The 22256-nt window shown below is 40.5% G+C and overlaps 1 protein-coding gene across 5 annotated transcripts in view; it reads right to left on the reverse strand.

The window, feature by feature from the left end:
• The window catches only part of LOC115178712 (uncharacterized), a 361651-nt gene that overhangs the window by 127121 nt on the left and 212274 nt on the right, over positions 1 to 22256 (reverse strand). The window lies entirely within an intron of this gene.

Raw genomic sequence — 22256 nt, forward strand, 5'->3', positions numbered from 1 at the left:
ATGCACAGTTCAGCTGGCTTTACGGACGTATTCAATCTATCCCTATCCCAGTCTGCTGCCTCAACTTGCTTTAAGATGTCCATCATTGTTCTTGTACCCAAGAAAGCGAAGGTAACTGAACTAAATGACTATCGCCCCATAGCACTCACTTCTGTCATCATTAAGTACTTTGAGAGGCTAGTTAAGGATCACATCACCTCAAACTTACCTGACACCCTGGACTCACTGCAATTCACATACCGCCCCAATAAATCCACGGATGATGCAATAGCCATCGCATTGCACATTGCCCTATACCATCTGGACAAGAGGAATAACTCTGTAAGAATGCTGTTCATTGACTACAGCTCAGCCTTCAATGCCATAATACCCTCCAAGCTCATCGTTAAGCTCGGGGCCCTGGATCTGAACCCCGCCCTGTTCCACTGGGTCCTGAACCTCCTGATGGGCCGCCCCCAGGTGGTGAAGGTAGGAAACAACACCTCTACTATGCTGATCCTCAACACAGGGGCCCCACAAGGATGCTTGCTCAGCCCCCTCCTGTGCTCCCTGTTCACCCATGACTGTGTGGCCTCGCACGCCTCCAACTCAATCAACAAGTTTGCAGATGACACAACAGCCAACAGGGAAGAGGCGAGGGCCCTGGCGGAGTGGTGCTAGGAAAATAATCCCTCCCTCAACGTCAACAAAATGAAGGAGCTGAACGTGGACTTCAGGATACAGCAGAGGGAGCACACCCCAAACCATATTGATGGGGCTGCAGTGGAGAAGGTGAAATCCTTCAAATTCCTCGGTGTACACATCACTGACAATCTGAAATGGTCCACCCACACAGACAGTGTTGTGAAGAAGGCGCACCAGGTCCTCTTTAACCTCAGGAGGCTGAAGAAATGTGGCTAGTCACCTAAGACCCTCACAAACTTTTACAGATGCACCATTGAGAGAATCCTGTTGGGCTGTCATCACCGCCTGGTATGGCAACTGTACCATCCGCAACTGCAGGAATCTACAGAGGGTGGTGCGATAAGCCCAACGCATCACCGGGAGCACACTGAATGCCCTTCAGGACATCTACACCACCAAGTGTCACAGGAAGAAAAATATAAGCAAAGACCTCAGCCACTCGAGCAACGGCCTGTTCACCCCACTATCATCTAGAAGGCGAGGTCATTACAGGTGCACCAAAGCTGGGACCGAGAGATGGAAAAACAGCTTCTATCTCAAGGCCATCAGACTGTTAAATAGCAATCAGTAGCCGGCACCCACCCAGTATCTTGCCCTGAACTTAGTCACTGTCACTAGCCGGCTACCACCCGGTTACTCAATCCTGCAACATAGGCTGTTGCCGTATGCTAATAGACATGGAACACTGGACACTTTAATAACGGAACACTGGTCACTTTAATAACGGAACACTGGTCACTTTAATAAAGTAACACTGGTCACTTTAGTAACATAACACTGGTCACTTTAATAATTTAACACTGGTCACTTTAATAATGTAACACTGGTCACTTTAATAACGTAACACTGGTCACTTTAATAACGGAACACTGGTCACTTTAATAACGGAACACTGGTCACTTTAATAATGGAAAACTGGTCACTTTAATACCGGAACCAAGGTCACTTTAATAATGGAACACAGGTCACTTTAATAACGGAACACTGGACACTTTAATAACGGAACACTGGTCACTTTAATAAAGTAACACTGGTCACTTTAGTAACATAACACTGGTCACTTTAATAACGTAACACTGGTGACTTTAATAACGTAACACTGGTCACTTTAATAACGGAACACTGGTCACTTTAATAATGGAACACTGGTCACTTTAATAATGGAACACTGGTCACTTTAATAATGGAACACTGGTCACTTTAAAAACGTGACACTGGTCACTTTAATAATCGAACATTGGTCACTTTAATATTGTAACTAGGTCACTTTAATAACGGAACACTGGTCACATTAATAACGGAACACTGGTCACTTTAATAACGGAACACTGGTCACTTTAATAACGGAAGACTGGTCACATTAATAACGGAACACTGGTCACTTTAATAACGGAACACTGGTCACTTTAATATTGTAACACTGGTCACTTTAATAAAGTAACGCTGGTCACTTTAATAATGGAACACTGGTCACTTTAATAAAGTAACACTGGTCACTTTAATAAATTAACACTGGTCACTTTAATATTGTAACACTGGTCACTTTAATATTGTAACACTGGTCACTTTAATAAAGTAACGCTGGTCACTTTAATAATGGAACACTGGTCACTTTAATAAAGTAACACTGGTCACTTTAATAAATTAAGACTGGTCACTTTGATAATGTAATACTGGTCACTTTAATAATTGAACACTGGTCCCTTTAATAATTGAACACTGGTCACTTTAATAATGGAACACTGGTCACTTTAAAAAAAATGTACACACGGTTCAGCCATTTCATATGTAAATACTGTAGTCTACTCAAGTCCATCCTATTCAACTATTGCTGTACATAAACTATTCTATATATTTATACTCCGGAAAACGACATTGCTTGTCCTGATATTTCAATATTTCTTAATTCCATTACTTTACTTTTAGGTTTTTATGTATTGTTGTGTATTGTTAGATGCTACTGCACTGTTGGAGCTAAGAAAAAAGCATTTTGCTACACCGACAATAAGATCTGCTAAACGTGTATGCGACCATTAACATTTGATTTGATAATCTTCTGTTACAATCCTGACCCTTCTGTACCGGTAGTAGCATTAGTTAGCAGAGGAATCAGTATCATCATCACCATAGCCTGCTGTATTGACTGCTGCTGTCCATATACTGTATAGTCTAATGTAGCCTGTTATCCATATATAGTCTAATGTAGTCTGTTATCCATATATAGTCTAATGTAACCTGTTATCCATATATAGTCTAATGTAGCATGTTATCTATATATAGTCTAATGTAGCCTGTTATCCATATATAGACTAATGTAGCCAGTTATCAATATATAGTCTAATGTAGCCTGTTATCCATATATAGTCTAATGTAGCCTGTTATCCATATATAGTCTAATGTAGCATGTTATCCATATATAGTCTAATGTAGCATGTTATCCAAATATAGTCTAATGTATCCTTTATCCATAAATAGTCTAATGTTGTCTTTTATCCATATATATAATGTAGCATGTTATCCATATATAGTCTAATGTAGCATGTTATCCATATTTAGTCTAATGTAGCCTGTTATCCATATATAGTCTAATGTAGCATGTTATCCATATTTAGTCTAATGTAGCCTGTTAGCCATATATAGTCTAATGTAGCCAATTATCCATATTTAGTCTAATGTTGTCTTTTACCCATATATATAATGTAGCATGTTATCCATATATAGTCTAATGTAGCCTGTTATCCATATATAGTCTAATGTAGCCTGTTATCCATATATAGTCTAATGTAGCCTGTTATCCATATATAGTCTAATGTAGCCTGCTATCCATATATAGTCTAATGTAGCCTGCTATCCATATATAGTCTAATGTAACCTGTTATCTATATATAGTCTAATGTAGCCTGTTATCCATATATATTATAATGTTGTCTGTTATCCACATATAGTCTAATGTAGCATGTTATCCATATATAGTCTAATGTAGACTGCTATCCATATATAGTCTAACGTTGCTGTTATCCACATATAGTTTAATGTAGCCTGTTATGCATATATAATCTAATGCTGTCTGTTTTCCATATATAATTTAATGTTGCCTGTTATCTACAGTGCATTTGTAAAGTATTCAGTCCCCTTGACTTTTTCCACATTTTGTTATGCTAAAGCCTTATTCAAAAATGTATCAAATAAAATATCAATCTCATCAATCCGCACACAATAACCCATAATGACAAAGCAAAAACAGGTTTAGAATTTTTTGCAAATGTATCAAAAATACAAAACAGAAATACCTTATTTCATAAGTTTTCAGACCCTTTGCTATGAGACTCGAAATTGAGATCAGCTGCATCCTGTTTCCATTGATCATCTTTGAAATGTGTTTACAACTTAATTGGAGTTCAACTATGGTATATTCAAATGGTTGGACATGATTTGAAAAGGCACACACCTGTCTATATAATGTCCCACAGTTAACAGTGCATGTCAGAGCACAGAGTCAGGGAAGGGTATCAAAATATTTCTGCAGCATTGAAGGTCCCCATGAACACAGTGGTGTCCAACATTCTTAAATGGAAGAAGTTTAGAACCACCAAGACTCTTCCTAGAGCTGGCAGCCCGGCGAAACTGAGCAATTGGGGGAGAATGGCCTTGGTCAGGGTGACCAAGAACCCAATGGTCACTCTGACAGAGCTCCAGAGTTTCTCTGTGGAGATGGGAGAACCTTCAAGAAGGACAAACATCTCTGCAGCACTCTACCAATCATACATGGCACCATCCGTATGGTGAATCTTGGTGGTGGCAGCATCATGCTGTGGGGATGTTTTTCAGTGGCAGGGACTGAGAGACTAGTCAGGATTGAGGGAAAGATGAACGGTGCAAAGTACACCTCATTTGCTCACATTGTATATATACTTATTTTTCTACTGCATTATTGACTGTATGTTTGTTTTACTCCATGTGTAACTCTGTGTTGTATGTGTCGAACTGCTTTGCTTTATCTTGGCCAGGTCGCAATTGTAAATAAGAACTTGTTTTCAACTTGCCTACCTGGTTAAATAAAGGTGAAATAAAATAACATTTTTACAAGAGTTATCTTTTTTTCTGTCCCAACATTCAGTTTTGATTTCTATTTGCCATATATTTTCCAACTGTGCTGTTTCACAAAAGTTCTGAACCTATATATATTTTACAGACAAAGTATATTTTACATTAGTTGTCTTGTTATTTTTCTCCCACCCTTCAACTCCACTCAACCCCTTCCATCTATCTCTGAACACAATCCAGTTATGATTTCTTTTTGCTATATTTTTCTCTACTGTGCTGTGATCTTTCACAAAAGTTTGAAACCTTTCTATTCTCATTGTTTATAAAGATTGTATATTAAAGATAAATTTTTTTGCTAAGAGGATTATTATATTATTGATAGATTGACTATGACTTTTTAAATCACCTAGCAGTGCTATTTGCAGAGTTAACTCCAGGTAAATGTTGCAATTCTTCATCCATTCCTGTAGCTGCGACCAAAAACAAGCTACTTATGGACAGTACCAAAACAAATTATCTAATGATTCTGTCTCTTCACAGCAAAATCTGCAGAGCTGGGATGGTTGTATCCCCCATAAATATAACATTCTATTCGTTGCAATAATTTTCTATAACAATTTAAATTGAAAAACTCTGGTGTCATTTTGTGTGTCAGTTCATCAAAAACCTCTTCCCAACTATTTTGCAATGTATATAGCACAGCTGCCATTTCTTGTGGTCCTTAAATGAAACTGGTATACTTTTTTATTAATCAGAACTGCATTAACCATTGTTACAGTGCAGCAGCAATTGTATGCACCCTTTCAGTTTGTTTAACAACTGTCGTTAACTTGTTATGGATAGGGGGCAGTATTTTCACGGCCGGATAAAAATTGTACCCGATTTAATCTGGTTATTACTCCTGCCCAGAAAGTAGAATATGCATATAATTGGTAGCTTTGGATAGAAATCACTCCAAAGTTTCTAAAACTGTTTGAATGGTGTCTGTGAGTATAACAGAACTCAAATGGCAGGCCAAAACCTGAGAAGATTCTGTACAGGAAGTACCCTGTCTGACCATTTCTTGGCCTTCTTTGTCATCTCTATCCAAAACAGGGGATCTCTGCTGTAACGTGACACTTTCTAAGGCTCCCATAGGCTCTCAGAAGGCGCCAGAACGTTGAATGATGACTCTGCAGTCTCTGGCTGAAAAACAGTAGCGCATTTGGATAGTGGTCAATCTGAGAACAATGAGACGGGTGTGTGCGTGGACGTGAAGAGTCCAATTTGCATTTTCAGTCTTTGAACGAAAACAACGACTCCCGGTCGGAATATTATCGCTATTTTACGAGAAAAATCGCATAAAAATTGAATTTAAACAGCGTTTGACATGCCTCGAAGTACGGTAATGGAATATTTTGAAATTGTTTGTCACGATACGCGTCCGCGCGTCACCCTTCGTTACCCTTTGGATAGTGTCTTGAACGCAGAAACAAAACGGTGCTATTTGGATATAACTATGGATTATTTGGAACCGAACCAACATTTGTTGTTGAAGTAGAAGTCCTGGGAGTGCATTCTGACGAAGAACAGCAAAGGTAATCCAATTTTTCTTATAGTAAATCTGATGCGAACAGGGCATGGTCACAAATGTGACTCACCACCTGGATTCAGTCTTATGTAGCAACATTTGAATTTCTGTTTTTTACATTGGATAAAAGTAGAGACTCTGAGCTACAAAATTGTATATCACTGCATTTGAAGAAATAATGGGAAAGTAATTTTGCTTTGAAAGTTGATCAACTTGTAAACTCACTTTAGAGAAAACCGTCTTTCAATGTTTTGGTACTACTATTGAAGAGCCATTCTTTGTCTACACCCATTCAGCATTGTTCACACCCTCTTAAGCCTTAGCCCCACTCATCTCTTTAGAAACATGCAATATCTGAAAATGTAGCTAGCTAGAACATCTTACCAGTATACATTATGGTTGGACACGTCTCCTGTCTGATGCCATGCATGGTTGCCCTTAGCTTGGTGATATAATCCAGACTGGTGTTTTCTCCATCTCCTTAGCTATCATACTTGAATTCCACTGATTTCAAAACTCGGTCCTCCAGAAAGTGGAGAGCATACACATAACATTAGCTAGCGAATGTAGCCTGTTATCATACACATATGCACACACGGGCATTTTTTACCTTGGTTAATCATTTCTTCCCTATGTAGATCAACACTCCTACACTGAGAACCTTTATGAATACTGGGCCTGATGTAACAACCAAAACACAACTGAAAACATGACAAGAAGTAACATGATACATTACCCTCAAGTATATGACTTAAAACCAAAAACTATTTTTCAAGATATTGTAAAGAGTACTTACAGAGGGAAGTGAAGGGGAGAGGTCTTGTACAGTGAGTCAACTTATTGGCCGTGTGTGGAAACTGATAGTAACTGTCAGTTCTGTGGTTGACACATATTTCAAATAGTCAGGATACAAGAAGCTGGTATAGAACTGTCCTTTCCTTCCTCTTTAAGACATTAACATGCATGAGGACCAGAACAGCACATCAGAAAAGGGAGGTTACTGTATTAGAGTGGGCCCTACATTTCTATAATGGACAAAATGTCCCCCATTTCCACTTTTATATAAATACAGAACCATGTTAACAATATGTTGATTATTCTATATGGAATGTTAATAATATCTTAGAATGTGTTGCCTTGTCCCTCTGAATTCTACATGGAAGAGATCAAAGGTACATTTACATTTCGTCAGTTCCATGATGTCATTCATTCTATTCTGCTAATCAATTACATTTACACTCCTCATCAGCTACTGAAGGTTCCAGTGTTCTAGACTAGAGCTCTCCCTACTGGCATCTCAACATTACTTTGCCATCTTAATAATAATGTCCTCGATAATGTTGGACTAATAAAACATAACAAACTGGAAATAGATCAGATAGAAATGTGAAACACAACACTGGCTACTTGACAAAGTCACATTGAAGCACATGTCTGTAGTAGTACAACATCCACTATTATTATGTTTAACTGTTGACCATTGTGTACAGTACTGGTAGTAGAGGCGTCAGTATAATCATCATAGTGATGCTGTATTGACTGTGTAGGCTGTTGTTTCTTAATCCTGGTCCTGGGGTGTTTTCATTAGTCACAGACCGTTGTGAAACATTTAGACTGTTGCAAAATGTTTTGCAATGGAAACTGTTTACCACAATCGGAAAAAGTTTTGCAACAAAAACAATGTCTATTGGATAGATTCAGGTAGGTCCCTCCCCGTTTTTTTTTCTGTTTGCTCTGTTTGGTTACTAGAATATACAGTAGACAGTTTATGTTACAAAATGTTTTGCAACAGACCAAATGTTTTGCAAATGGTATTAATTCTTTCCCTATCAGCAGCACACCTGTAAGTAACATTTAAGCACACAAACACTGATTTCTGTAGTAGTACAACATGCCACTATCATATGTGACGTATGTGGCAGGAACTCCAGACAATCACAGATTATAAATGGAAAACCAACCATGTCGCGGACAGCGGCGTCTTGCTACCTGATAAGCTAAACACCTTCTTCGCCCGCTTTGAGGATAACACAGTGCCGCCGACATGGGCCGCTCCCGTGGCCAACGTGAGTAAGACATTTAAGCGTGTTAACCCTAACAAGGCTGCCGGCCCAGACGGTATCCCTAACCGTGTCCTCAGAGCATGTGCAGATCAGCTGGCTGGAGTGTTTAAGGACATTTTCAATCTCTCCCTATCCCAGTCTGCTGTCCCCACTTGCTTCAAGATGTCCACCATTGTTCCTGTACCCAAGAAAGCAAAGGTAACTAAATTACTATCACCCCGAAGCACTCACTTCTGTCATCATGAAGTGCTTTGAGATGGACCTTACCCGACACCCTAGAATAACTGCAATTCGCATACCGCACCAATAGATCCACGGATGATGCTATCGCCATCGCACTGCACACTGCCGTATACCATCTAGACAAGAGGAATATCTACTGTGTGGAATAATGCTGCTCATTGACTACAGCTCAGCCTTCAACACCATAGTACCCTCCAAGCTCATCATTAAGTTTTGGCCCCTGGGTCTGAACCCTGCCCTGTGCATCTGGGTCCAGGACTTTGACGGGCCGCCCCCAGGTTTTTAATGTAGGAAACAACACCTCCACTACACTGATCCTAAACACAGGGGCCCCACAAGCGTGCGTGCTCAGCCTCCTCCTGTACATTTTACAGATGCATCCTTTCGGGGTGCATCACCGCCTGGAATGACAACTGCACCGTCCGTAACCGCAGGTCTCTCCAGAGGGTGGTGTGCATAAGCTGATGTGCATAACTATATATCGTAGGTGCATGACGTAATGACGCCACGTAAAATTTGGCGCTACACATGCAACACAGCATTCCTAACCTAGCCCAAAATGTCTGCTGTGTGGATTGAGCTGTCAACAAGTTGAGCAGTCAACAAGTCGAGCAGTCATTTGAAAGAGTAAGAACATTTCAGCGACACAACTCAAAGGCGAAATCCATTTAAGCCAAGATAATGGAGTTCATTGCCCTTGACAATCAACCATTCTCTGTCGTGGGTGATGTTGGCTTTTGCCGACTGGTTGAGCACCGGTACACACTACCAAGTGCGCTATTTTTCAGATGTTGCCCTACCGAGTTACACAGTAATAGCATCACTGCTATTAGCTTCACGTCATACATACTATGGAATGCCATCTGGGTATTTGCATGTCATAAAAGATACCGTAGCACTGTCAGAGCTGTACAAAAAAGTCAGCAAACAAGCAAACACCGGCCACGAACGATGTGTTTACAATAGCGTATTGGTAATAAAGCATCATTTGTTCGACCGCAACTTCTGGGGTAGCTAGCTTTAGCTTGGTACCTAGCTAGCACCAATACAACCAGCCTGAAAACAATGACCAGCAGAAACTGCAGTCATTTTCATTATTCTTAGCAATGATTTAGGAATCCTTGTGAGTAAGTTTTAGCTAGGTTGCCACTTGTTCGCCTACTGAAATTGAACTTCAGTTCATGAAAATAAATAGCTAGCCAGCTACTTAACCCTGTTGCCAAAAGCTAATGTTATAAGCAGCCAGCTAGCTTCATCTGGCTAGTGAGGCTCAACCGGACCGGCTTATGTGTTGCGAAGCTAGCCACAAAAAGGAACAGGCACAATAGTGGAATTTGCAGTTTGCCTTCAAAATAAATGTATGTCATTGACAGTGATGCAAATTAATACAAATAGTATTATTTTGAAGGCTAACTGCAAAGTCGACTATTGTGACTAATCCTTATTGTGGCTGGCTTCACATAGATGGGGCTGACCACCATTAATCAAATAAGAACTGACTTATAAATTAGGGTTATTTTAGATGATGACACCTAGCTATATAGTTAGCTAGCAAAGACATAAATGGTGTTCCATAGAAATCCTGGTTGAGAAAGAAACGACTGAACAAATTAACAATGAAACAGTACAGCCAGTAAGTGAAAGAAATAGGTTTTGTTATGTTTTACTGGTAATGGGGACATACGTAAATGACAACAAAATAACTTTTTGGTTAGTGTGTGTGTGTGTGTGTGTGTGTGTGTGTGTGTGTGTGTGTGTGTGTGTGTGTGTGTGTGTGTGTGTGTGTGTGTGTGTGTTAACTAGGCGAGTCAGTTAAGAACAAATTCTTATTTACAATGACGGCCTACCCGGACGACGCTGGGCCAATTGTGCGCCGCCCTATGGGACTTCTCGTTCAGGACAGGAAGTGCCAGTCAAATCGCAAGAATGCCAAGCACTACAGCAGACATGGTTTTCCACAGGAGAAACAGAGGGAGAGAGAAAGAGAGGAATAGAAAGGGAGGGAGGGAGAAAGGGGGAGTGTGTGTGAGAAACAGAGGATAAAGCGAGAGAGAGAGACACAGACAGACAAACTTGATGTGAGAAAATCATAGCAGGGCAAAAAAAGATCTAAACATCGACAAGAACATAAGCTAACCCCTTTACTACACCTGACAACAGACTGATGACCTCACAACACCTACAGGTGCTCACACTTTTACTCAATGGGGCTTTCCTATGGAGTGCAGATACATCATGAATGGGGCTTTCCTATGGAGTGCAGATACATCATGAATGGGGCTTTCCTATGGAGTGCAGAGGCCAGAACGCTTCCAACTCGTCAGGAGTAGCGCGATGAGCCGGAAGAGCAGTCTTGTTTTCCTCCTTCCTGACTGCTGCTGCGCTCTTAAAGTGGCAGTGCACGGTGAAGACTCCATGCAGGATTTCGCTACAAGTGTTTGTGTGCTTATTCTATCTGATGTACTGTCAGTTTGTAATGTTGTTATTAGCCCAACATTATTGAGGACATTATTATTAGGATGGTGCAGTAATGTTGAGATGCCAGTAGGGAGAACTCTAGTCTAGAACACTGGAACCTTCAGTACCACTTTGATACACTTTGATCCCTCTGATCCCTCCTGTCTCAGCCTCCAGTATTTATGCTGCAGTAGTTTATGTGTCGGGGGGCTAGGGTCAGTCTGTTACATCTGGAGTATTCTCTTGTCTTATCCGGTGTCCTGTGTGAATGTAAATATGCTCTCTCTAATTCTCTCTTTCTTTCTTTCTTTCTCTCGGAGGACCTGAGCCCTAGGACTACCTGGCATGATGACTCCTTGCTGTCCCCAGTCCACCTGGCCATGCTGCTGCTCCAGTTTCAACTGTTCTGCCTGCGGCTACGGAACCCTGACCTGTTCACCGGACGTGCTTGTTGCACCCTCGACAATTACTATGATTATTATTATTTGACCATGCTGGTCATTTACGAACATTTTAACATCTTGACCATGTTCTGTTATAATATCCACCCGGCACAGCCAGAAGAGGACTGGCCACCCCTCATAGCCTGGTTCCTCTCTAGGTTTCTTCCTAGGTTTTTGGCCTTTCTCAGGAGTTTTTTCCTAGGGAGTTTTTCCCAGCCACCGTGCTTCTTTCACATGCATTGCTTGCTGTTTGGGGTTTTAGGCTGGGTTTCTGTACAGCACTTTGAGATTTCAGCTGATGTACGAAGGGCTATATAAATAAATTTGATTTGATTTGATTTGATTTGATACAGCTGATGAGGAGTGTAAATTGAATGTGTTTGTAGAATAGAATGAATGACATCATGGAACTGACCAAATGTAAATGGAACTTTGACCTGGTCCATGTAGACCTGCTATAGTAAACATGATTCTGTATTTAGTCAATAGAATACATTGGAAATGGGTCACATTTAAAAAATGTAAGCCCACTCCTCAAATGAAGAAATACAACTAGATATGCAGTCTGTTGTATATTTTCTATTGAAATAAAAGCTTCCCTTTCTGATGTGCTGGTTTGGTCCTCATGCATGTTAATGACTTAAAGAGGAAGGAAGTTCTGCATCAGATACTTGTGTCTTAACTACTTTAAATATGTATCAACCACAGAACTGACACTTACTAGCAGTTCCCACTCACAACCAGTAAGTTGACTCATTGTACAAGACCTCTCCCCTTCACTTCACTCTGTAAGTACTCTTGACAATATCTTGAAATATAGTTTTGGGTTATTTGTATTTAGTCATAAGTAATGTACTTGAGGGTAATGTATCATTTACTTCTTGTTATGTTTTGAGCTGTGTTTTGGTTTTTACATCAGGGCCAGTATTCAACAAGTGTGTCATTGCCCCCCAGTGTTGACCTAGGATCAGGGCCCCCAGTCCATATAATTATTATATAAAAGGTGTGTGTGTGTGTGTGTGTGTGTGTGTGTGTGTGTGTGTGTGTGTGTGTGTGTGTGTGTGTGTGTGTGTGTGTGTGTGTGTGTGTGTGTGTGTGTGTGTGTGTGTGTGTGTGTGTGTGTGTGTGTGTGTGTGTGTGTGTGTGTGTGTGTGTGTCTTTAGGCTGCTGTACAGCTTGACGGACCGTAGAGGTTTGAACATTTATCCTCCTATATTTGGGGTTCTGAGAATGAACAGCTTCAGAACAATCAATGTAGAAATATGTGTTTACAGTACTACACATCTGTTCAATTGTAACGGGTGTCGTAAGGATTGGACCAAGGTGCAGCGGGAAAGTGTATACTCATCTTCTTATTTATTATAAAAGGAGGAAAAAACACGTATACAAAAACAACGAACGACACTAAACAGTCCTGTCATGTGAACAGACACAAAACAGGAGATAACTACCCACAAAACCCCATAGCACAAACAACCCTATACATAGGACCTTCAATCAGAGGCAACAAAGAACAGCTGCCTCCAATTGAAGGTCAAACCAATTAACTAAATATAGAAATAGATAGACTAGACTGAACATAGAAATACACTAACATAGAACATAGACCAAAACCCCGGAACACTCTAAACAAACACCCCTCTTACTTAAACACATAGCCCAACAAACTCCGAACCACATAAAACAAAAATCTGCCACGTCCTGACCAAACTACAATAACAAATAACCCCTTTACTGGTCAGAACGTGACATCAATAAGTTGCTGTTGTTGTTGTTGATGATGATGACTTTATTGTATCCATTAGGAAGTAATTTTTGCATCATACATCATGTCATCTTAAAAACTACAAAGCTGAGGGGATAGTCACTTCCTGGTTACATTCACAGCATATGATTTAAACATTGTTGATTTTTGTTTTTCATTTATATTTGGAGGTGGGGTGCCCTGATTGGCCTCACTCGTTAGTCAGTATGTGTTACACCTGTGCTGGCATGTGGGTTTTTATTTTGTTTGCCTCTTCTTGGGAAAATGTTGTGGGCGCTCGTGGTGGGCGCTCGTGGTGGGCGCTCGTGGTGGGCGCTCGTGGTGGGCACTCGTGGTGGGCACCCACGTCTTTTTGGTTCCAGTTGTTGATACTAGTCAATTTTCAATGGACACCCCCATGAGTGTCAGAACCCCTCCTAAAAACCCACTGGTCTCATTTTAGTCTTTGTCAGTGACTCTTTTATTAATTCCCCCTTTTGTTTGGGTGACATTTTAGGTTATCTTGCTGGGGAACATAACAGCATAAGTGTATACAGTAGATATTGTAATTAAATAATTGTACAAAGGTGTTATATTGTCTTGTATTTCAGGTCAGAAGTGTTGGAGTGTGACTTACACCCATCAGAGTATCTGTACATTGAAGGGGTCAACAGTGAACATATCCTGCTCTTATACATATCCCAGTTATCATGAGATCAAAACAACTTTCTGGTTTACTAAATGGGAGTCTGGTATGGAGGCTGAAGATCTGAGCTCAGTGCCAGGGTATGAGGGTCATATAGAGTACCTTGGGGATAAGGAGAGTGACTGTACCCTGAGAATCACAGACCTGAGAGTGAGTGACTCTGCTGGGTACAGGTTCAGATTCATAACATCTGGAGGAAAGTTTTCTGGCTCACCTGTCTCCCTGACTGTCACAGGTAATATGTCACTCATCTCACATCTATGACACATATCTAGATAGCTGTAATGTGAGTGTGGTTTTGTATGATTGCTAATGCATATGATGTGTGTGCTTCAGTGTATAATTGATTTTAGCTGTGATTTTGTATGCATGCTAATGAGAATGTTGAGTTTTAATCTGTTTTTATTGATTCTATTGAACCCATGACTTCCTGGAAAACAGTGGAAATGATTACAGAGTTGACTGTCCTGACTAAATAAATCATATTAATGACCGTAATATCCTTATTAAAGGGCAGTCATACAGACACTGCAGTGTTATGTAACAGGGAAAAACAAATATAATATTTCACATAAGAGGACATATATAGAAGGAGAATAATGATTTGTTTCCTTTAACTCTAGATGTTGTGTTGGAGATGGATCCTACATCTGTGTCAGAGAGGGAGAATGTCACACTGAGATGTCACACCAAATGTACACTGGACCCCATCACAGCCTACAGTTGGTATAAGAATGGACAGCCTATACCAAACAGCAACACCTACTCTCCTGTCTATAGCCTATTCTCAGTCAGCAGTGAGGATACAGGCAGATACTCCTGTGCTGTAGAAGGCCATGAGGATCTCCCCTCTGCTGAAGAGACTCTTACTGTCACATGTTAGTACATTGGGGGTTTTAATGTCCAGTTTGATATACAGACAATGTTGGTACTTGAATTTAGAATAATTGTTTTCCACATAAATATATCTATCAATCAATATTTTAGTGTTTAAATAGACAGACGTAGACAGACATGCAACACATCACACACATTTCATACATAGTGCAATAGACTTACAGACAGACAGTATTCACATAGACAACCATATAGCACAATACAACACAACACAATATGAGCCTGGTTCATTTTCAGTGATGAGGCCCTGTACCCCATTTACAGTTTCTACTTCAATGTATCAGGTGGAGTTATTCACCAGCTATAGAGTGAGGTGTTGTTTATGTTTCTAAGACTGCAGGGTGGGAGATGCAACAATGGACTTGAGAACAGCAGGAAGGTACAGGTGTGTTCTGTTAGGAGTCTCCACTTCACTTTAAATAGTTATCTTTCACACCTCACTGAGTGATGCTTATCTGTTGTTTCCATTCACACTCAACTCAGCAACTATGGCAACAAAGTGTGAACAAACCCTACTGTCAGTGTGAATCAATAGGTTTGTGCTTAATGTAATGTGCTTGTGATGTCTAACTGTGTTCCAGTGGAGTGTGACCTACACCAAGAATAGTATCTGTACCTTGAAGGGGTCAACAGTGGATCTGTCCTGCTCTTACACATATCCCAGTGGATATACATCGATCTCATCGATTACTAGCAACATTGTTGTAAGCTTTTGTCAAACGAACAACCAAGGATTGTGTCAGACGGAGAAATGCACGTTCAAGCCTGTACACAACAGCTAAGCCCATCTCACTTTCTATCTCCTTCTTCAGTGTTTACAGTGAAATATGTTCTCTCTTTCTGCTGCGCTCTCTTTTTATGTTCAGTGCCTTCAGTGAACTAATGATGCACTTTAGGACTGTTTGACATTTTAGTTAAAGGGAGGTTGCGTGAGTATATTGTTTTGAACTTTATTGATTTTGTGTGGGACAACTGACATTTGGACATTTTTAAGGCCTTTTTTTGTCTATGAACACACTCACACACACCCATTCATACCCCCTCCCTCCTCCACTTGGAGGTAATACAGACTATTGCAAATTCTCTACGTTTTATGACTGGGTTCTTTCTTGTCCATTGTTTCTAGGAAGATGCCTTTGAATTGCTTTGACATTCATTTTGTGTGAGGTATTATTGGTTGGGTTACCCCCGTGCTGTTACGTGTGTGTGTGTTTTTATATGGTGTCTTTTCCTCCACTGGCTATCTGGCCAACAGGCTACCCTATAGGCAGTCTCTTCTGCTGATGTCTGGTAGTGGTTCTCTATCTATCCTACTCTTTCCAGTTCAGCAGGTTAATACCCATCTGGTAGTGGTTCTCTATCTATCCTACTCTTTCCAGTTCAGCAGGTTAATACCCGTCTGGTAGTGGTTCTCTATCTATCCTACTCTTTCCAGTTCAGCAGGTTAATACCTGTCTGGTAGTGGTTCTCTATCTATCCTACTCTTTCCAGTTCAGCAGGTTAATACCTGTCTGGTAGTGGTTCTCTATCTATCCTACTCTTTCCAGTTCAGCAGGTTAATACCTGTCTGGTAGTGGTTCTCTATCTATCCTACTCTTTCCAGTTCAGCAGGTTAATACCTGTCTGGTAGTGGTTCTCTATCTATCCTACTCGTTCCAGTTCAGCAGGTTAATACCCGTCTGGTAGTGGTTCTCTATCTATCCTAGTCTTTCCAGTTCAGCAGGTTAATACCCGTCTGGTAGTGGTTCTCCATCTATCCTACTCTTTCCAGTTCAGCAGGTTAATACCCGTCTGGTAGTGGTTCTCTATCTATCCTACTCTTTCCAGTTCAGCAGGTTAATACCTGTCTGGTAGTGGTTCTCTATCTATCCTACTCTTTCCAGTTCAGCAGGTTAATACCTGTCTGGTAGTGGTTCTCTATCTATCCTACTCTTTCCAGTTCAGCAGGTTAATACCCGTCTGGTAGTGGTTCTCTATCTATCCTACTCTTTCCAGTTCAGCAGGTTAATACCCTTCTGGTAGTGGTTCTCTATCTATCCTACTCTTTCCAGTTCAGCAGGTTAATACCTGTCTGGTAGTGGTTCTCTATCTATCCTACTCTTTCCAGTTCAGCAGGTTAATACCCGTCTGGTAGTGGTTCTCTATCTATCCTAGTCTTTCCAGTTCAGCAGGTTAATACCCGACTGGTAGTGGTTCTCCATCTATCCTACTCTTTCCAGTTCAGCAGGTTAATACCCGTCTGGTAGTGGTTCTCTATCTATCCTACTCTTTCCAGTTCAGCAGGTTAATACCCGTCTGGTAGTGGTTCTCTATCTATCCTACTCTTTCCAGTTCAGCAGGTTAATACCCGTCTGGTAGTGGTTCTCTATCTATCCTACTCTTTCCAGTTCAGCAGGTTAATACCTGTCTGGTAGTGGTTCTCTATCTATCCTACTCTTTCCAGTTCAGCAGGTTAATACCTGTCTGGTAGTGGTTCTCTATCTATCCTACTCTTTCCAGTTCAGCAGGTTAATACCTGTCTGGTAGTGGTTCTCTATCTATCCTACTCTTTCCAGTTCAGCAGGTTAATACCTGTCTGGTAGTGGTTCTCTATCTATCCTACTCTTTCCAGTTCAGCAGGGTTAATACCTGTATGGCACCTGAACATAAAAACTCTTTATCTTTACCTCTAACAGTACCGCTACAAGCTGATGTCTGTATTGGTACAACATGCCAATGTCATTTTCTGTTACACTGTTTCTGTCTCAAATGGCACCCTAATCCCTATATAGTGCAATACTTTTGACCAGAGCTGTGTGTGTGTGTTGCAGGGGATGACTGATATCATGCTCTCCATCTATGATACAGTATGATGGGAATGTGTTTGCCAGCAGCATACCACCCTGCATCCCACTGCTGGCTTGATTCTAAGCAGGGTTGGTCCTGGATGGGAGACCAGATGTGTTCTCAGTCAAGTTACTTGGTTAAATAATAGAAAAAACGTACCCCTGTATGCAGAACAATTTACCCATGGAGCATGTCGACAACTTATTCCAGGTAACAGACCTAACCACAGGTCTGAATACTTATGTAAACGTGATATTTCAGTATTTTTTTTGTACATTTGAAAACATTTTTAAACCTGTTTTTGCTTTGTCATTAATGGGTATTGTGTGTAGACTGACGGGAAAATAAACAATTTCATCAATTTTAGAATAAGGCTGTAACTTAACAAAATTAGGAAAAGGCAAGGGGTCGGAATACTTTCTGAATCCACTGTGGCCCTTGATTCAATCCTAATGTGCTTGTAGACAATGCTTTTATTTAAAGGCAGAGTTCCTGCGTTAGTGGAGATCACATTCAAGGTAAACACAGCAGATGTCGGCTCAATTGGAAATGACCTTTTAAATGCTTTAACACGGTTTCTAATTGGATCCAGGCCCCAGGGTTAGATACGTCTACATCCTGTGGTTTCTAATTGGATCCAGGCCCCAGGGTTAGATACGTCTACATCCTGTGGTTTCTAATTGGATCCAGGCCCCAGGTTTAGATACGTCTACATCCTGTGGTTTCTAATTGGATCCAGGCCCCAGGGTTAGAAACGTCTACATCCTGTGGTTTCTAATTGGATCCAGGCCCCAGGGTTAGATACGTCTACATCCTGTGGTTTCTAATTGGATCCAGGCCCCAGGGTTAGATACGTCTACATCCTGTGGTTTCTAATTGGATCCAGGCCCCAGGATTAGATACGTCTACATCCTGTGGTTTCTAATTGGATCCAGGCCCCAGGGTTAGATACGTCTACATCCTGTGGTTTCTAATTGGATCCAGGCCCCAGGGTTAGATACGTCTACATGCTGTGGTTTCTAATTGGATCCAGGCCCCAGGATTAGATACGTCTACATCCTGTGGTTTCTAATTGGATCCAGGCCCCAGGGTTAGATACGTCTACATCCTGTGTTTTCCACAAAGTGTTTTAAAAGGATCCCGGGGACATAACCTTCTCCTTATTGGTGCACTCAGACCTTATGAACAACCAGGACCAAAAAGGTCAAATAGGTTGTGCTTATATTTGTCCTGTTTCAGATGTAAGTGTGTAACCTGTACAGTGTGTGTGTGTGGTGTGAAATGGAAATGTGCTTTTTGCATATCCCACTCCTCCTGAGACACCCTCGGGGAGGAGAAAGGGTTGCATATTCAACTGTTTCTCTGTTAGAAAATGGACAAGAACAAAGATGGTGTGGTCACCATTTCTGAACAGGGTGCCCATATTTAGCCCCACAGCCTCCACCCCCAGCTCACCTCTATCCCCAAACACAGACTCATTAGGGCTGTCAGGGGGGTAAAATGCGCCCCTCCATGGATCTCCACTCTCCCATCCGGGCCCTAGCCCCCACCCCCCACCACAAAAAAAGAGAGACCCCTACCTGGGAAGATCAGAGAACAGTTAGGTGTGCAATAGGTACACCTCCATGGGTCTCCACTCTCTCATCCACCTCTAGCCCATCTCTGCCCCCCAAAAGAGACACCCCTACCTGGGAAGGTCGGTCAACAGTTAGGGGCTCAAGAGCCACGCCATGTTGGAGACCATAGCACTCATTCTATATGACATCAGATTCTCAATAAACAATGACGTAATCTATTCTCTAACTACTAGTTGGACAAAATGAGACTGAGGAACCCTACAGGATAATTGAGGATTCCAACAGAGAAGACGACAACAACATAGGGGCGTAAATATATATATATACATTGAAATTATTCTCGAATGAGCGGCCATTCATGTGCAAAGAATTAGCATTTCAATGAATATAATGATAGACTGTGTAGTGAATGCATTTTGACTTTCCCGCCCCTTTCCTTTGACTATCAAGCCGTCATATCGGCTTAGTCCACTAGGGACTTTTCTATCATTGTTAGTAAGCAATATCTACTGTTTGTTTATGTCATTCTGTGTGATTATTTAGTTAGTTATTAAATAAATAAGCCAATTTGTATATTGCTGATTCATTATGGAAACTAGAGTTTGTGCAGATAATCAAGATGAGACTGAATGAGGTCAAGAATAATTGATGACTGAAATGTAAGATATTTTTAGATCTGTAAGAGTTAATTCAGAAGAGGGAACTCCTTTAAATAAGCTTCTCCGTGGTGCCCCAGGTTATTACTGAGTTAATTGTTACATGATTTAATTCAATCACGTAATCAATTAAACGTTAGGTAATGGATTTGATAAAATAGCATGTCATCACATTAATGACAGTCACAGACACTACAGAGTGATAAGAAACGTTGCATCAGAACATTGAGGCAAAATGTTACCATAACTTTGTCATAAAACCAAGAATAAATGTATATGAACATACCAAGTAAACATATTATGTATAATCTTACAGTACTGTAGAATGTAACAGAATAGTACAGGACTGTATACTGTAACAGAATAGTACAGGACTGTATACTGTAACATAATAGTACAGGACTGTAACAGAATAGGTACAGGACTGTATAATGTAATAGAATAGGTACAGGACTGTATACTTTAATAGTACAGTACTGTATACTGTAATAGTAATGTATAATGTAGTATTACTGTATACTGTAATAGTACAGTACTGTATATTGCAACAGAATAGTACTGTAGAATGTACCGTAATAGTACAGTACTGTAGAATGTATCAGAATATTACTGTATAATGTAACAGAATAGTACAGGACTGTAGAATGTAACATAGTACTGTCGAAAGTAATAGAAATGTACAGTACTGTAGAATAGAAGCATTGTTCCTGTGCGCGAACATCAAGAAAAAATTAAAACATATATTTATAATGTTCTCAGCCTTCTTATAAAATATAACTAACTGTACATTGAGGCTATTTTAGAAATACAAAGCAAAGTTATTCTGTTCAGATTCTGTTCCATGTTACTTAAAAAATGAATGGAAAAAATACTTAACATATCAATTATTTACAAGGTTCTCCCACTTATTCATCATAATTTAAAAGGCAAAACTGACCCTAGATCAGCACTCCAACTAAGTGTGAATACAGTAGTCCTGTGGCTCAGTTGGTAGAACATGGTGTTTGGGTTCAATTCCCAATGGGGCCACCGGCATGAAAGATGTATCCACGCATAATAAGTCACTTTGGATAAAAGTGTTTCTAAATGGCATATCATGATATATTATTATAACACTTAGTTGGACTATACAGGTCCAGATATACAAGGTTTCTGTCAAACTTGTTGTGTTCAGGTCTTCTTGGTTCTGGGTTTGTTGTGTTCAGCTCTTCTGGGTTTGTTGTGTTCAGCTCTTCTGGGTTCTGGGTTTGTTGTGTTCAGCTCTTCTGGGTTCTGGGGTTTGTTGTGTTTAGCTTTTCTGGGTTCTGGGTTTGTTGACTGTACTGTAGAGAACAGAGGAGTCCTCGTCAGCTGCTTGTGCTGCCGTGGGTCTGAAGAGAAAGAAACAGAAATGAAACAGAATCTGCATCCCCAAAAAACCTACATATACCTTTTATAGTGCATTACTTTGACCAAGACCTAAATGGCTCTGGTGAAAAGTAGTGCACTAAATAGGGAATAGGGTTCCATTTGGAACACAGTACAGTTCCTCAAAACCACCACTCTCTCATTATATTGTTGGGTTTGTAAGGAAATGCCGCCACTAGGGGTCAACTCTTTCACTTATTAATGACATCATGGTCCTCTCGTCCACTAAGCAGCAGCATATGAATGAGCTGTAATCAAGAATATAGCTTGTTTACAACCAAATCTAAAAACATATGTAACTGGAATGTTATAGGAGGGTCCAGATTTCTTTTGGGCGAATTCACTCTTTCTTGAGAAACTATCCCCAACCAGCAATTCACTTCCTCATCCTCGTTGTTCAGTAAGTGGGCTCCAAAAACACCCCAAAACATCCTTTTAGAAACTAAAAAGCTCTAAGTAGTCTATAGTGATGCATGTCTTTAGATGTTGTTCACATGAAATTGTGTCATTCTGAACTTAATCCACAACGTTATGTTCCATGTTGTTGAGACTTGAACGATCCCTCTCGTCCGTTCTAGCAGCAGGCTACACAGAGAACAGAACAGTTGGACGGGGAAACAGCACAAGTCACACAAAATGGAATATAACGTTGTGGATAAAGTTTGGAATGACATAATTTCATGTGTACAACTTACATCTAAAATCCTGCATCACTATACTGAGGGCTTTCTGTTTTTAAAAGGACGTATTGTGTTTTTGAAGCAGTTGTTCATCTTTTCTCAGAGCCGAGGATGAGGAAGTGAATTGCTGGTTGGGGTAAGTATCTCTAAAACAAGTGAAGTCGCAATAAAAGGTGTCTGGACCCTTCTATAACATTTACATACAAAATAGAAATTTGGTTGTAAAAAGCCAACCTCCTTTAATGCGGTTTATCCATAA

The sequence above is a fragment of the Salmo trutta genome, chromosome 38, assembly GCF_901001165.1.
Source record: "Salmo trutta chromosome 38, fSalTru1.1, whole genome shotgun sequence".
In the NCBI taxonomy this organism is placed as follows: domain Eukaryota; kingdom Metazoa; phylum Chordata; class Actinopteri; order Salmoniformes; family Salmonidae; genus Salmo; species Salmo trutta.